Here is a 16,464-nt window from a genome sequence, read left to right as displayed (position 1 = left end):
TTTTTTTTTTTTTTTCTCTTTTTTGGTTTTTTGAGACAGGGTTTCTCTGTGTACCAGCCCTGTACCCAGGCTCACCTTGAACTCACAGACACCCACCTCCTGAGTGCTGGGATTAAAGGCATGGGCTACCATGCCTAGCTTTACTTTGAAATTCTTAATAATCTTTTGTTCTGTTTTGTTTTGGTTTTTTGAGACAAGGTTTCTCTGTGTAGCCTTGACTCGCTTTGTAGACCAGGCTAGCCTTGAACTCACAGCCAATCTGCCTGCCTCTGCCTCCCAAGTGCTGGGATTAAAGGCTACCCAGTAATGGCATGTGCTACCATGCCTGGCTGACTTGTTTTTGGTGTTGTTTGTTTTGGCTTTTTGAGACAGGGTTTCTCTGTATAGCCTTGACTGTACTGGACTCGCGTTGTAGATCAGGGTGGCCTGGAACTCTCAGTGATTCACCTGCCTCTGCCTCCTAAGTGCTGGGATGACAGGCATGGGTCAGTACACCTGGCTTATTTGTGCTGGGGATCCATCCTAGGGCTTTGTGAAGGCTAGACAAAAATTTCATCACCTGAGGGATACCTCTCCAACCCCCAAACTCATTTTATTTTTCAAATTTTATTTTGTTGTTATTGTGTGTAAATGTGTGTGCATACTACACATGCCTTGGTAGTTGGTTCTCTCCTTCCAGATGGATTGTGTCAACTGAACTGTAGCTACAAAGAGCATGATGCTCTGACTTCCCGGTGTCTGTGGAGCCCTGAGGACACAGGAGGGAGTCCTCTGAGCTGTGCTAGCTGCGTGCACCTCAGGCCCCTTCCAGCCATCAGTCCTGGTGTACAAGGTTCCTCCTGAGGAGTGTGGGATCAGCAGAACCGCTTTAAGATGTGCGTGGATGCGAAGCAGTGAAAACACACACACACACACACACACACACACACACACACACACACACACACACACACACACACACACGGCCACTGCATAAAATGAGTGAACCTAGACAAGCCAAACAAACTGAAGGGCCTCCTCCATCGCGCCATCTTTTCATCTTCCAGAGAAGCCACGGGACACGTGGGTACGCTAATGCAAATGATCTGGTTAGGCTGAGCTCCCACTAGGAACAACACTGTCCAGTCTTCCTTTTTGGCCTGGAGTTCGAGTCCATTTGAGTCCCCTAGAAGGGAGTCCCGAGAAACCAGATGTCAGTCCGCAACCTCCTCGCGGTCAGGTCCCATGCACTCGGTCAGGTCGCATGCGTTCAGTCCTCCAATCCTCAAAAGTGCACCATACCCCGCAGCTCCATCTCCCCGCGTCTAGCCCAAGCTCCAAAACCTGGATTACCAGGCACTTGCACAGGGTGAAGAAGGGCTGGAGCCGGGAGGCCCAGAGTCGCAGGTCCTCATTGGTACATTCCGTACTCCCCGCTGGAGCTGCAAATGGTTCCACCTAGCTCAACCAAACCTCTTTCCCATTGCGGAGGAGGGAGCAGAGGAGGCGTGGTCCTATAGAGCTCTGGGCCACGCCCTCGCTGCATAGTCAATAAGATATTTAGCTCTGCCTCTGGGGCGGGGCAGGCTGCTACTGGCGCTGGGGCTGGACCTCTGGGTGGGGCCAGGCTGAGGGCGCGCGGCGGGGTGGGACCGACCTCTGCCCCGCCCCTCCGGGGCCCTCCCCGCCCCCTGCCTCGCCCCCGCCCGCCGCCGCCCCGCCCCATTCCCGCCGCCGCGCTGGGCGGGGGCGGGGCCCGGGACAGGCAGGCCCCGCCCCCGCGGTGAATATTGATGCGGCGCGCGTCGGCGTCGCCCTCCTCCCATTGAGCGAGGCTGTGTCGCGTGGCCCAGCGTCGGCGTGACGGTTGGACGCGGGCGCGGCACTGCGGGTCCCGATTGCTGCAGCCGCTTGTCAGTGTGATGAAGATTGGCACCCAGGTAAGCTGTCACTCAACCGCTCCGCCGCCGCCGCCGCCGCTCTCGCCGCCGCCGTCCCTATCAATCACACCGGCCGAGGCCGCCGCTGCTGCCGCCTCCGTCGCTGCCTCTTCCGCCGCGGGCCGGGCGGGAGGTCGGACCGGCGGGCGGTGCCCGGGGCCGCACTTGACCCGCGCCCGGGGCGGGGGCTGGGGGGGCGGGGGAGGGGAACGCTGATGGGGGGAGGGGGCGCTGCGGCCGCGGCGCGGGTGCGCGCCGGGCTTGTTTTCCAGTGTGGGTTCAGGGGGGCGCGGAAATTTCTGGAAGGCGACAGGGCCTCCGCGCTGGGCCCGCTCGAGGCGCGCGCCTAACCGTCGCTCACGGAGCGCGGCTTGCGGGTAGCGGGGGCGCGCGGGCCGCCGGGGGCGCGCGGCGAGCAGAGGGCCGGGGGGCGGTGCGGCAGGAAGATGGCGGCGGGGTCGGCGGCCTGGAGGGGCGGCCCGAGTCGGTGTGGGGCTTCCCGCGGGAGTCCGCGGACGCTGACAGCGTGTCGCGCGTGTCCACTGCCCACCGGGAATAGTTTCTTAGGGAGCGCTTGGCCCGCTGTGCCTGCCCCGTGTGTTCCTTTGAAGGGAAGCGGTGCAGCTGAGACCGGAGCTAGCCGAGTTTGAGACTCCAGGTTCCCAGCGTCGCGGCCAGCGCGGTCGCTCCCCAGCCCCCCTCCCCACGCCACCCGGGAGCGAGGGCCGAGTTTGAGCACACACCTGGGATTCTGGATAGCTGAGACATAAGTGTCGGTCTCGACACGGAAGCTTCTTCCAGAAGTGGCTGGGTTTTGTTTTTGTTTTTATGTTTTTAAAATGTGGGTGCTTTCCACTAAAAGATGGAAGAACCTGCCCCCTAAGCGGGCCTCCTGTCATGGCACTAGAAAAAATGAGCTTTCTCTAAACACTCTAAGGAAGAATTTGACTGAGGCGGGAACACGTTGCTAGCGCACTTTGTTGCTCATGTGGTGTAATACAGGAGTCGGCAAACCGCTCAGTCTGGGGCTTGTGCGTGCCAAGCATCCCTTTGCAATAGCGCGTTGAGGCTTAGACAGGGTTTTTCCTGGAGAAATTTGTCGCCAGGGCACGAGGAGTTGAGGTTCCTTAAGAGAGTTCCCTATGTTTTAGAGGCAGCGTGCCTGTAAAGAAGAGATTGCGCGGTCCCCCACAGTCTCGGTTATTAAGATGGCAGCAGGTTGCATGGCCTCCAGTTCACATTTAGTTACGTTTCTGTGGTCTTGTATCATCCTAACTTTAGGAAAACCCTAATGGTGAGTTGTGGAAACAAAGTCATTACAGGAGTAGAAACATTCAGTTACAAGCTTGACTTTGGCGCGGCATTGTTAAAATGCCGTCTAGACTAAACAGTTCTCCTAGAACTGTTGAGAAAGAATTTGCCAAAGCTCAAAGTGTGGATCTAGGAACTGTAACTTTCCCAGGGTCATAAAGAGGACCAGCCGCATCGAAATAGCTGTCAAAAGCATTGTCCGACCTGTGCGCATGCGCGCACACGTGGAGGTGGGTGGGTGGAGGCGAGTATTTTCGTGGTGCGAGCCCTAACCCAAGCATTTAGAAGACAGAGGCAGGTGGAACTCTTGAGTTGGAGGCCAGTCTAGTCTGTAGAGTGAGCTCCAGGATAGTCAGGGCTACACAGAGAATCCTGTCTGACACAAACAATTTACAGGATTGGGCCAAAGAGATCCCACCAGAGCCTCCAAATTAGCACACTGTGCAACCAGGCTGAGCAGAGCACTCCAAGTCCTTTGGGTGTGTAGGTTTCTGTGACAACTCAATTGCTTTGTGGGCATACCTCACACTGGTGCTGCTCATTTCCTGATGTGATTACCCTCCTCTGGGAAGAGCTGGGGCACACCTGGAAGCTTCTGCAGATATTTTTGTCAGGTTCAGATACTTAGCTCAAAAGGTCCTTATTAGAAACTCATGTACATTCAGCTGTCTTTGGTAGGAACGTGAATGAATGTGCTGTCCCCGCCCCCCCTCCCCCCCCATGACATGACTTTGGTGGCAGCGATGACAAAGAATTCAAGTAATGCAGCCGTCAGGGGCACTTGATGCCCTGGTGTAGGAGAGTGGCCTCATGGTGTGGTTAAGGGTAAGTGATGTAGCCATGGGCTTTGATGGGTTAGGCTGTCTTACAGCCAGCTAGCCATGCTGCCTCCCAGTGTCTTGAGTTCTGTGCAGATCTTGTCTAAAGTGGAAGTATGCTGTGTATAGAAAACGTAGATTGATAGAATGAGCGAAGTCTGCACTGGACAGTCATTCGGTGCAAAGCAGACACAGGCCTAAGTGTCACATTACTTGGGGGGTGGGGGGGGGGCGGGTGCCAGTGCCGGCCAGGTCCTCCCTGCTGCAGCTCCTGCTGTTCAGCTATTGTTTCTGGAAAATTTCCATAGAAGGCAGTCAGTGTAGTGGCTGAGCTGTGGCTGAGAACTTGTGTTTCTCTGATGCTCTGTGGTGGTTGGGACATACTTCAGGAACCTAGATGTGAGCATGCAGCAGCTCCTTACACACATGTTTTCTGGGAGGTAAAACGTCTGCAGAATCCTGACAACCATTAGGTAGGGGATGTAGCTCACTGATAGAGCTCTTGCTTTATGAGATGATTTTATTATCTTGGCCCTTCCCTCTTGAGGGTCAGCTGATTAGCATGGATTGCCAGTGCTCTGTGTGTCAGGGTAGCCCTAACCCTGTCATCCTAAAGGCCTGTGTAAGTTATTTGGAACACCTCCTTAGGTCACTATGCATGTGCTCAGTGGGATAAGACTACAGGAGCCCAGTGGGCTCCCTGTCACCTGCTCCTCACCCAGCGCCACCTCTCATTCTCTTGGTCCTCAGTTTTACCTCCTTCCCTTTTGTTACCGTGGGCCTGAGCTCTCTACAGTCACCATCCACACACGGACCTCAGGCATGGGGGGGGGGCTGCCTTTTTAAACATTAAACACCCATTCCAGCAACCACACTTTACTTTCCATGTGTATGAAAGTACCAATTTTAGGTATCCCATCTAAGTGGAATAATAACTTACTTTTTTGTGATTGGGTCATTTCACTTAACAAAATTCATCCATACTTTAGCTTATGTCAGCATTTCTTTTTTTTTTTTTTTTTTTTTTTTTTTTCCCCCGAGACAGGGTTTCTCTGTGTAGCCTTGGCCGTCCTGGACTCACTTTGTAGACCAGGCTGGCCTCGAACTCACAGCGATCCGCCTGCTTCTGCCTCCCGAGTGCTGGGATTAAAGGCATGCGCCACCACGCCCGGCTCCAGCATTTCTTTTTTTGTTGTTGGTTTCGTTTGGCCTTTGTTGTCCCCCACCCCCACCCCAGAGAGTTTCTGGCCTTGAATTCACAGAGCTCCGCCTGCCTCTGTCTCCCTGAGTGCTGGGATCACAGGCAGGCCCCACCACGCCCAGCTGCAGTGACTTATTTTTAAGCCCAATAGAGCTCCATCCTATGTATGCCCTGCATTCTGTTCATCCACCATTGTTGGACACTTTGCTCCTTCCACCTTGGTTGTGTCTTAAGGAACCATTATCCTAGTTTTCAGCAGTGCTTCAGCTTTCCAGATTCTCAACATCCTAGCTTGTGAGTGTTTGGTTGTTTTGTGGCAAGGGTCCAGAGCTGTGTGAACAGTGGGCAAGCACTGTGTCACTGAGCTGCTTGCCTAGCACCAGCTTTCTATGTTGTAATTGTCGTTCTCATGTGTGTGAGATGACATTTTATAGTTTTAATTGCATTTCTCTAGTGATTAATGATGTTGAGCATCTTTTCATGGGTTTATTTGACATTTCTTTGTTTTCTTTGGAGAAATTTCCTTTTTAAGTTCTTTGCCTGCGTTTGAATCTAGTTTGTGTGTATATTTTTTATGTATAAGTTGTTAAAGTACTTTTGTGTCTGGCATTATTATATAATTTTATCCATGTTAACATAAATGTTTTTTCTCAAATTTAAAAGTGTAAACTTGGGTCAGAGAGATGGCCCAGCAGGTAAAGAAAGGCATTTGCTACCAAGCCTGACAGTCTGAGTTCAAGCCCAGATCTCACATGGTGAAGGAAGAGACCTGACTGCTGCAAGCTGCCCTTTAACCTCCATCCTCGCTATGCCATTGTACACACACATACAATAAAGAAATTAATTAAAAATGTTGTGTCACTTTTTAAAAAAATAACTTATGGTTATGCCTGATTGTCAGGGCCTTTGAGCATTTAGCTTTGTTTTTTTGTTTTTTGCTTTTTTGAGACAGAGTTCTCTATGTATCCTTGGCTGTCCCGGACTCCCTTTGTAGGCCTGCCTCTGCCTCCCTGGGTGCTCGGGTTACATGTTAGGGGCAATCGGCCATATGGCCAATGTTCAGCCATCTTGTCAGAGCCTGCACCTTTAAGTCTCTGTTTTTCCCAGAGCTTGCCTTTCACCAGAAACTAGCTGACCCTGTTGTGGGTCGGCAGTTAGACTAAAGACAGATAGAGATGGAGCAACCCTGTTATGGTTTAGCAGTTAGACTAGACAAAGATCCATCTGTGTGGAGCCAGATACCCTGTGTAGCAGGACATTATGACCCTGCCTGGAATTCCCTGTGTTTTGAGAAAAGCCTGCAGCTTCCCTGCCTTCTGACTTATAAATATTGCTGCCTGACTAATAAAGTTTGAGAGCTTGATCAGTCCTTCAGACTTGCTCTCCTTCTTTGTGTCTTGCATTCCACCAGGTGAATCTCCTCCTGAGTTTTAGTTGAAACCCGCCTCTTTCTACAGTGGCCCATCAGTGTCCCTGAGCAGCACTGGCAGTGCCCAAGGCAGAAAGATTGTCCTAGGGAAAAGGTTCTTGGCTTGGAAAAGTTAAGGTCCCTATTTTCCTCTTTCTTCCTTTGCTTTCCTTGTGCTAGAGATTGAACCTGGGACATGATACATGTTGAGTACATATTACCACCGCCGTCTGTCTCTCACAGGACAGTTTCATTGGTCTAATAACAAGAACATTGGCAGGTTTTATGTGTCAGTTTAATTGATGCCAGTGATAGTCATATAGTCTTAAAGCTTTTATAATGAATTTAATAGCTATGATAGACTGCCTAACTCAGCCTCAAAACAAATTCCAAAGCCTGTAAAATTTCATTAGGGCCAAGGAGATAACAGGTAAGTGCTTGCTTGCCCCAAGCTCAGATCCTCAGAACCCACATAAAGCCTGATAGAGCACATCCCATCACTCCTGTGAGATGGAAGGCAGAGAGATGAGAGTGCCTGGAAGCTCATGGGCCAGCTTGCCTGGCAAATGGCAGCAACAAACAAAGAAGTAGAAGGTAAGGGCTGTGTCCACAGATTATTCCCTGACCTCTATACATTCATGCTGTTGCACACACACCCTTACACTAACACACAGTATCTTAGTTATTAGGATTTTGCTGTGTCTATAATTTGATTCTGTAGATTATTTATTTGCTTATTTGTTGTGTAGCCCAGGCTAGCCTCAAACTATTGTACCTGAGCCTCCCAAGGGCTGAGCGTTCTGTGTGGGGTGTTACAAGTACACTACTGTGCCTGGCACAGATTTTGTTTTACAGGACCTAATATCTGATTTTATTGGATGTTGTTTTAAATGGCACCTTTGCAGGCTTTGTTTAAACACTAAAATGATTTTTTTTTTTTGGCAGATGTTTTCCTCCATTGAGTTACTTAGTGACTGATATCTCTGTGTTAGGGAATGAGCCCCAGTCACATGAGATGGCTTAAACAAAACTCCCTGGACTTCGTGCCAGGTGGTTAATTCCCCAAAAAGCTCCCAGAGAAGGTGTCCTGGCATTGCAGGTGTGTTGAAAGGCAGCTTTGCCTGGACAAGGACCATCAGTTCTTACAGAGGATTACTAATAGAAGGGAAATGTAGAGACAGGCCAGCAATCTGCAGTGCTGTCTTCACCCTTCTGTTGTCATGTTTTTCCCTCTTAATGCTGGCTTTGCTTTTTGGGGACACTAGAACTGGCCTGCCTAGAATACCCAGCTTTTCTGATTGGGGTTGTTCAGGCTCACTTTGCTAGCACGTAGGGCTAAGGAAGCTGTCCTGTATTGGTTGTGGCAGCTGGAAAGGAACACGGGGTGCTAATGCCTATCAGTGGCTTGACAAATCACCACCTGCGCTGGTAACCACTTTAGGTGGTTTAAGAGGAATTTGAGTATTCCAGGACAGGTAGGGCTACACAGAGAAACCATGTCTCAGAGATTGGTTTCTCTTTGGTTAACTCTTCTTTATTTAGATCAGGAGTTAGCAAACTACAGAATCCAGTTGTGGTCTGTTTTTTTCTTTTTCTTTTTTTTTTTTTTTTTTTTTGTTGTTTTTAAGATTTATTTATTTATTTTTATGTATACAATGTTCTGCCTGCTTGTACCCCTGCAGGCCAGAAGAGGGCACCAGATCACATTATATGTGGTTGTGAACCACCATGTTGTTGCTGGGAATTGAACTCAGGACCTCTGGGAGAGCAGCCAGTGCTCTTAACCCCTGAGCCATCTCTCCAGCCCCTGTTGTCTGTATTTGTATGACCAACTCTAGAGGTTCATGACTCTGTGTGTGTGGTGGAGCCCAACCTGGTTCAGACTTTTTTGTTTGTGTTTTGTTTCTCAAGACAGGGTTTCTCTGTGTAGCCTTGATTGTCCTAGACTCACTTTGTAGACCAGGCTGGCCTCGAACTCCCAGAGATCCGCCTTCTTCTTCCTCTGCCTCCTGAGTGCTGGGGTTAAAGGCATGCACCACCACCCTGTTTTGTTTTTTTAAGACAGGGTTTTTCTGTGTACCCTTGGCTGTCCTTTGTAGACCAGGCTGGCCTGGGACACACAGTGATCTACCTGCCTCTGCCTCCCAAGTGCTGGGATTAAAGGTGTGCTCCACCATCATACATGGGATGACTGAACAGAAAAACTTTTAACAAAGGAGGATTAAGGAACGTAAAACCAGGTGACATAAGCCCAAAATAAGAACCATAATTAGTTTGAAAGAGCTCAGTCTCTCATAAGGCTCCAGATTAAGCAGAAAGGTAACATTTAGCCAAAGGATCTGAATATATAAGTCAGCTAAGACGGACAAATATATGGGAAATAAGGGATGGAAAGTTCAGCCTTCCAGGAGCAACTGCCAGGCAAGACAACTCCTGGTGTCAGTACTAGATAAAGGAGAAAAGTACTGAGGGCCACTGCGTGTCACTCCCAGGACCAAGTACTAATGATAAACTTTATGCCTTGTGTTATCCTTACCAAGACTGATTACAGCAAGTAAACTAACACACGTACACAGACAGACACAGGTCTCCCTGAGAGAGGGAGAGACATCTCCTTGTGACTCCCAGCAGCCCGGTGACCAAGTGGTTTCAAAGGAGTGAGACTGTCAGGCAGGTCATGTGCCAGATCACCCTGTCAGGATCCCACATGCGTCAATGTTAAGAAATGTCTCTGGGTACTGCCAGATGTCCCCTGAGTGCCAAAATTGTCTCCATCTGAGAACTGGGTTTAAACAACATGACAAATGAACTAATAAACATGGACAGAAATTTGTGCTTAATAAACAAAATGTAGATTGTTTTTGCAACATAAACACAACAAAATTAGCCCTGTGTTAGGATAAAAAGAACTCTCAAGTTTCAGAAAAGTGATTCCTCTGCAGGGTGTGGTGTAATTCCAGCATTTAAGAGACAGAGGCAGGAGAATTGCTGGGTCCAAAGCTAGCCTGAGCTAAACAGTGAAATCTTGTCTCAAAAGCAGACCCTTCTCCTGAAAAATGAGGAAGAGAGGCCAGGTATGGTAACATCTGCCTGTAATTCCTGCTCTAGAAAGTATAGGCTGAATGGGGGCTCAAGGTTCTCTTCAGCCATGAGACCCATTCTCAAAAACAGAAACCTAAACAACTAATTTTATGAATGAGAATCTGAGCCACAGTAACACAGACTAGTTAGAACTTTTAAAAGGGAAGCTAAAGATTTCTATAGAGGAACTTTGGGTCTCTTCTGTATATATCTTGGAATAAAGAGGAGATACTCACTTTGGAGTAAAGCATGCCTCCTTTCTAAGGTGAGGTGGGGCACACCTTAAATCTTTTCACTCAGTGGCCAGAGGCAAAAGGATATGTGTGGCTTTAAGACCAAGACACTTAGGCTACACAGTTAGACCTGGTTTCAAAAACCAAAACTGTTTTCTGCCTTTGAATAAATGAGTGCTCCAGCTATTTTGTGACTTACAAACGAATAACTGCTTTATACATCCTCACCTTCAGGACAAAGCAGAGACAGTGCTCAGGAGAAACTAATTCCACAGGTGCATTTTCTAGAAAATAAGAAAGTAAGCAGATTGAAGTTTCAGCTTACGATAAAAGTAGAATTAACCCAAAGAGGGAAAACTTGATTTCCTGCTTGTTAAATTTGATTAAGAAGAAAGTAAAGCCACATATGGTGGCATAGGCTGCCTTTAATCCCAGCACTGGGGAGGTAGAGGTAGGAGGATTGCCTTGAGTTTGAGGCCAGCCTGGTCTACAAAGTGAGTTCAGGACAGCCAAAGCTACACACACACACACACACACACACACACACACACACACACACACAGAGAGAGAGAGAGAGAGAGAGAGAGAGAGAGAGAGAGAGAGAGAGAGAGAGAGAGATTGATTTAAGGTAACAAGTAAGGACTCATCACATTGGGGCTGCAGAGATGGCCCAGAGTTTAAGGGCACAGGCTGCTTTTCCAGAGCACCTGGGTTCTGTTCCCAGCACCCACATGGCAGCTCTGGTGCCCTCTTGTGGGTTCCGAAGGCATCATACATACACATGGTGCACAGGTATGCACGCAGGCAAAGCATTCATCTATGTAGAATAATAATAAAGAGGAACACCACAACCTGCTTGATAGCACAGACAGCATAGTCTGAGCTGACCTTCTAGGTACAGGCACAGATGAGTGAGTACTGCGCAGCTTTCATACAGCAGGTAATTCCTATGTTGTGCAGACTTTAGGAATCACTTAACTAAATCATTGAGCCCCTATTATATACCCAGCATGGTGCTGTGGCTGGAAATGCGGGGATGAATAGAAACAGCTAAAGTTCCTCTCCGGATTGTACAGAAGTTTGTATCGGGAAGTGAGCAAGCTCATCAGCAACTCAGCAGAAGAGGCACTTTATTACAACTGTGGTAAGGACTGGAAGGAAGGCATGCTTCACTCCAAGCAGCTGGTCAGAGGTCAGGGTTGGCTTGTACAGTGAGATAATGGCTGTGGAGAGGAGAGTGGGAGTGAAGCCATTCTAGACAGGAGTGGAAGTTACGCATTCAGAGGCTTGGAGAAGATACTGTGGAGCCTGCAAGAAACCTGAAGTGGCTGGATGGGGCCAGGAAGGAAGGGAAACCAAGGCCCAGCCATCATTGGATATGCTCAGAATAATGGTCTTCATCTCGTGACTAATAGAAAGTCCCTGAAGCTCTTAAACAGGTGTTTTAGCATCATGTTGACGGTTCAAGAGGCGCTTAGGCGTGTACCATACCTGTAATCTGTAATGTTGCTATTTGTAGTCCTAATTCTTTTTTATTGTTGTTGTTTGTTTGTTTTGTTTTGTTTTTTTGTTTTTCGAGACAGGGTTTCTCTGTGTAGCCTTGGCCATCCTGGACTCACTTTGTAGAGCAGGCTGGCCTCGAACTCACAGCGATCCGCCTGCCTCTGCCTCCCAAGTGCTGGGATTAAAGGCATGTGCTACCACGCCCGGCTCATGTCCTCATTCTTAAACTGGCTCCACTCAGTTCTTGTACCTTCCCTCTACAGAAATTCTACATCACACTGTCTCCCATACCATAGGATCTCCCTTCTACTGTCAGTTAATGCACACAGTTTCACACATCACTCAAGTCTACCTGCAGGGGCTCCAACCCTATATCACACCCCATGTGATCTCCTGGGCCTTCCTTTGACAGCCAAGACTCTCTGCAAGACCCTGCAAATCTTGGATTTGTAAAGTTGCAAAGCTTGATTCATATGGAGGACATCAAAGGGAAAGTCAAGTAAATGGAGACCTTTATGGGGTCCTGGGGGCGGGGCTGGGGTCTGGCAAATGTCTGAGGTGTCCTCACAGCATGTTTGTTATTGCCCTGGTGAAAAGTACTTGGCTTCTTTTTGATATCTGTAGTCATTTCTACAGTTGTGTTCTTGCCTGTAGTCCTCAGTGAGCTCCTTTTGTGTCTAAGTTGTTTTTTCCTTCCAGATTTTTCTCTTCTGCTTTTTGCTCACGATTTCCACTGTAAATATATCTAAAAGTACCCACCAATAGGCACAGCACAGACTGACTAGGAATTTCTTCCACAAGGTTAATTAGACCATCTGCTTTAAATTCAGCCCCACATAATTCACCATAGACAAGATGTAGCAAGTTCTTTGCCAGAATGCACACAAGTGGCTTGTAGTCCAAGTCTCAATGGAATTCCCATTCCTGTTAGAAACCTTGTAAGCACACAATGTTTACTTTCCACATTCCTGTCAGCCTTTTGGCCTTCCAGGCTCCCTCTGAAACCATCCAACTAGCTCTACCTCAAGCAATCAAGAGCTAACTCTTCTTCAGGCTTTCCCAAACTCCTCCCACAAACAAGTTCCAAAGGCTGTGAACCAGGTGGTCATAGCACTCTACCCATTATCTGTGGGTTATCTGTGTCAGGATGTTTTTCCTTTTTTTCTGGTTTTTCGAGACACTGTTTCTCTGTGTAGCCTTGGCTGTCCTGGACACTCTTTGTAGACCAGGCTGGCCTCGAACTCACAGAGATCCACCTGCCTCTGCCTCCTGAGTGCTGGGATTAAAGGTATGCGCCACTACACCTGGCCTGTCAGGATTTTCATCACTGCAGCAGGATCCCTACCATACACAATTTAGAGGGGAAACATTTATTTTGCCTTATAGACTCAACAGAAGCTTCAGCCCATGCTTGGCTGCCTATTGCTTTTAGGATAATAGCAAGACAGACATTATGGGGCTGGAGAGATGGCTCAGAGGTTAAGGGCACCGACTGATCCTCCAGAGGTCCTGAGTTCAATTCCCAGCAACCACATGGTGGCTCACAACCATCTAGAATGTGATCTGATGCCCTCTTCTGGCCTGCAGGTGTACATGCAGCCAGAGCACTGTATACATAATAAATAAATAAATCTTAAAAAAAAAAAAAAAAAAAAAAAGATTTAAAAAAAAAAAAAAAAAAAAAAGACAGACATTATGGAAGGTCGTGGCAGAAGAATAATTTCCCTTCTCATGGCAACCAGTGATCAGAGAGAAAGGAGAGGGTCAGGCTAGCTACCACTAAAAGGCATGTCCAGGCACCTGCTTCAAGGCACCACTCCACCAACAAGGCCCTGCCTATTCTCACTTGAGAACAGAAAATTTATAAATCATAAAAGTTTATTTGGCTCTTAGTTCTGGAAGCTGAGAATATTTATTTATTTATTTATTTATTTATTTATTTATTTTGGTTTTTCGAGACAGGGTTTCTCTGTGTAGCCTTGGCTGTCCTGGACTCACTTTGTAGATAGACCTGGCTGGCCTCAAACTCAAGGCAATCCACCTGCATCTGCCTCCCCGGTGCTGTAATTAAAGGCATGTGCCACCACACCCAGCTTGCAATGGTGTCTTTAATCTCAGCACTTGGGAGGCAGAGATGGGTGCTTTTCTGAGTTTGAGGCCAATCTGGCCTGGTCTATGGAGGGAGTTCCAGGATATCCAATGCTATACACAGGGCCTGGATTAAAACAAAACAAAACTAAGAGACAGAGCACAGGATCTTCTTTTGTAATAAAATGAGCTGGTAACCAGTGCAGTTCTGTCTTAGAACTCTTTGTGCTTTCAGAGCTTTCCCTATATTTTGAATATTTATATTACTAAAGAAAAACTTACCCAGTAGCTTTGTTAAAAACAGTAAGGCAGATTTACTTCGGGAACATCTCAGCATGCACAGAAGCTAGGCAGGTGGCTTTGCAGTGGGAGAGAGACTGGCTCACCTCTCAGTGAAGCAAGGGGAGTGGGAATTTAGAACCCAGGGGCAGGAATCTGTAGATGGAAAAATCAGGAAACAGCCTGATGTGACAAGATTCTTGCTGAAGGCAGGCCAGAGTCACCAGACACCTCCTGAGGATGGTGGATTTAATTAGATATTGTAGTTGTTCAGGTATCAGAGGCCAAAAGTCCTGCCACATCTTTGTGCCTGGGGTCTCCTGTTAAAGGCAGCCCACAGAGCCAGCTGCAGTAGAGTAGGAGCCTGTCCAGAGTTAGGAGGCGTGGTCACAGCCTCACTCCAACTCCAGCTCGCCTAGAGCCTAGAGCAGCTCCCCCTTAAGTCCCCTTAAGTTTTTGAGCACAAGTTCTAGGCTCATCTTACGTTCCCGCTAAGTGCTCATTTCTGTGCTTGCGGTACTGTGTCCCTTTCAGTGGAGGAGGGGTGCGTGTGTGTGCGTGTGTGCGTGTGCGCGTGTGCGTGTGTGTGTGTATGTGTGTTGGCTCACCCCTTTAAACCCAGCACTCAGGAGCAGAGGCAGGCCAATCTCTGTGAGTTTGAGGACAGTCCAGTCTACAAAGTGAGTTCCAGGACAGCCAGGGCTACACAGAGAAACCCTGTCTACAAACAAACAAACAAACAAACAAAACAACAACAAAAACCCCACCAAAAACAATGAAACCCTGAATTCACACTAACAGTCCATCTGCCCAGCACTATAGAGAACCTTGAACCCACCTGCATTCTCTGTCACTGGGAAGCCTGGCTCACAGCAGCTCTTGTATTCTACTTTCCATTCTGGAACCTCCCTGGTCTTAAACAACCTCCAGCATATTCAGCCTTCACCTACCATAGCCCAAAGTTAGGCCCTTCAGTCTATCAATCACTCGCTTGCTCCGGGGAGCTCTCTGTAGACACTTCCGCAGGGCCTGTCAGGCATGCTTTATGACCAAGAGTTTATAAGAAGTGACCATTCTATTCTTGGAAGAGTTGAGATTATGGAGCTGAACTGGTGTGTGGGTGGAGGTCATGCATCTGGCTCAGGATGCTTCCTCACTTCTGCTTTTCAATGAAACAGTCCCTCTGTTCCTACCGTAGTGGAAAAGTCCGTAGTGTGTATGAGTGTGTATGCATGGGTTCAGATAGCAGATAGGTCTCTTGGTCACTTTGTTCTCCCATATTCCAGTTCCCCAGGGTGACTTGAGAGAAGAGAGGTGTAGCCTTAGGAAAAGAGCTACGTGACTACGAGATGGGGAGCGTGTGTAAGTACCGACGTGGCCCAGCCTACCCACTGAGGGGAGAGAGTGAGACTAGTGATGTGTCAGTGGGAACAAGCAGAAGCACATGTGCTGTGCTCTGGGAGCTTCCTCAGTACCCTGTTCTGAAAAACAGGCATGGAGAGAAATCTCTGGGTTCTTACACTGCCCCTGGCTTCCCAGATGTGTTCATTGGCCATCATCTCTTAGCCAGATTTGCCTAGGAAGTTGCCTCAGTGAGACTGGAAGATATTCGTGGAAAACTATCTCCTAGCAGGATGGCATCTTTGCCTTGTACTACATGAAAAGTGTTCAGTGTAAGCTGTCTGGAAGCAGCACAGGACCAGCCGTCAACTGTGACACCGTCACTCCTAGACTGGCGTGCCGTTTTTTTGTTTTTTGTTTTTTTTCCGAGACAGGGTTTCTCTGTGTAGACTTGGCTGTCCTGGACTCACTTTGTAGACCAGGCTGGCCTCGGACTCACAGCGATCCACCTGCCTCTGCCTCCCCAGTGCTGGGATTAAAGGCGTGCGCCACCACCGCCCAGCCTATTGCACGCCTTTAATTCTACACTCAGGAGGCAGAGTCAGGCAGATCTCTGTGAGTTCCAGTCTAGCCTTGGCTACATAATGAGTTCTAGGACAGCCAGGGCTATGTAACTTTTATAAGGCTGGAGAGATTGTTCAGTAGTTAAGAGTACTTGCTGCTCTTGCAGAGGACCTAAGTTCAGTTCTCAGCATCCACCACCAAATGACAGCTACAACCTCCTAGAACTCCAATTCCTGGAGATCCGATGTCCTCTGGCCTCTGCATGGTACACATAAACTCATACAGGCACACATACCTACACTAAAATAATAAATCTTTCAAAAATACTTTTGTATCTATCTTAAGCATCTCAGACCTTCAGAGACCTAACCCTCCAGCTGACTGATGGTTGAAGATCATCATTTCCCAGGCTCTGTGTGGGCGTCTCCATCCCTAGACAAGACCGAGGAGGAGGATGGTGTGGATGCTAAAGCGTGCACTTAGCTAGCCAGACACCCAGAATGGGAGGTGGAAGGTGGAGCTTCTAGGGGTGGGACCTGTGGTGGGAGAGTGCTGCAGGAGAAGGGAGAAAGGTTTGAGGGTCTACTCTTGGAGATAGGATGGAGGTGGGCTGATGCCTGGGGATGGGTGTGGGTAGACACAGCTTTATGAGGCCGGTCACATGACCAGTTTGCATTTTAAAGAGCCTAGAGAATGATTTGGAGTAAGGCCAGCCTTG

The 16,464-nt window shown here is 48.4% G+C and overlaps 1 protein-coding gene across 4 annotated transcripts in view; it reads left to right on the top strand.

Annotated features, from left to right (window-relative positions):
* The first annotated feature begins 1,801 nt into the window (after positions 1–1,801).
* The window catches only part of Pknox1 (PBX/knotted 1 homeobox 1), a 43,530-nt gene continuing 28,867 nt past the window's right edge, over positions 1,802–16,464 (top strand). For all 4 annotated transcript variants that reach the window (XM_051153380.1, XM_051153379.1, XM_051153381.1 and 1 more), the window contains exon 1: positions 1,802–1,919. The gene's annotated coding sequence lies outside the window, so the exon portion shown is untranslated. The remainder of the gene's footprint in view (positions 1,920–16,464) is intronic.

Source organism: Acomys russatus, chromosome 11 (assembly GCF_903995435.1).
Source record: "Acomys russatus chromosome 11, mAcoRus1.1, whole genome shotgun sequence".
Taxonomy (NCBI): domain Eukaryota; kingdom Metazoa; phylum Chordata; class Mammalia; order Rodentia; family Muridae; genus Acomys; species Acomys russatus.
The sequence above is the reverse complement of the archived record's forward strand: the minus strand, read 5'-3'. Positions and strand labels throughout refer to the sequence as shown.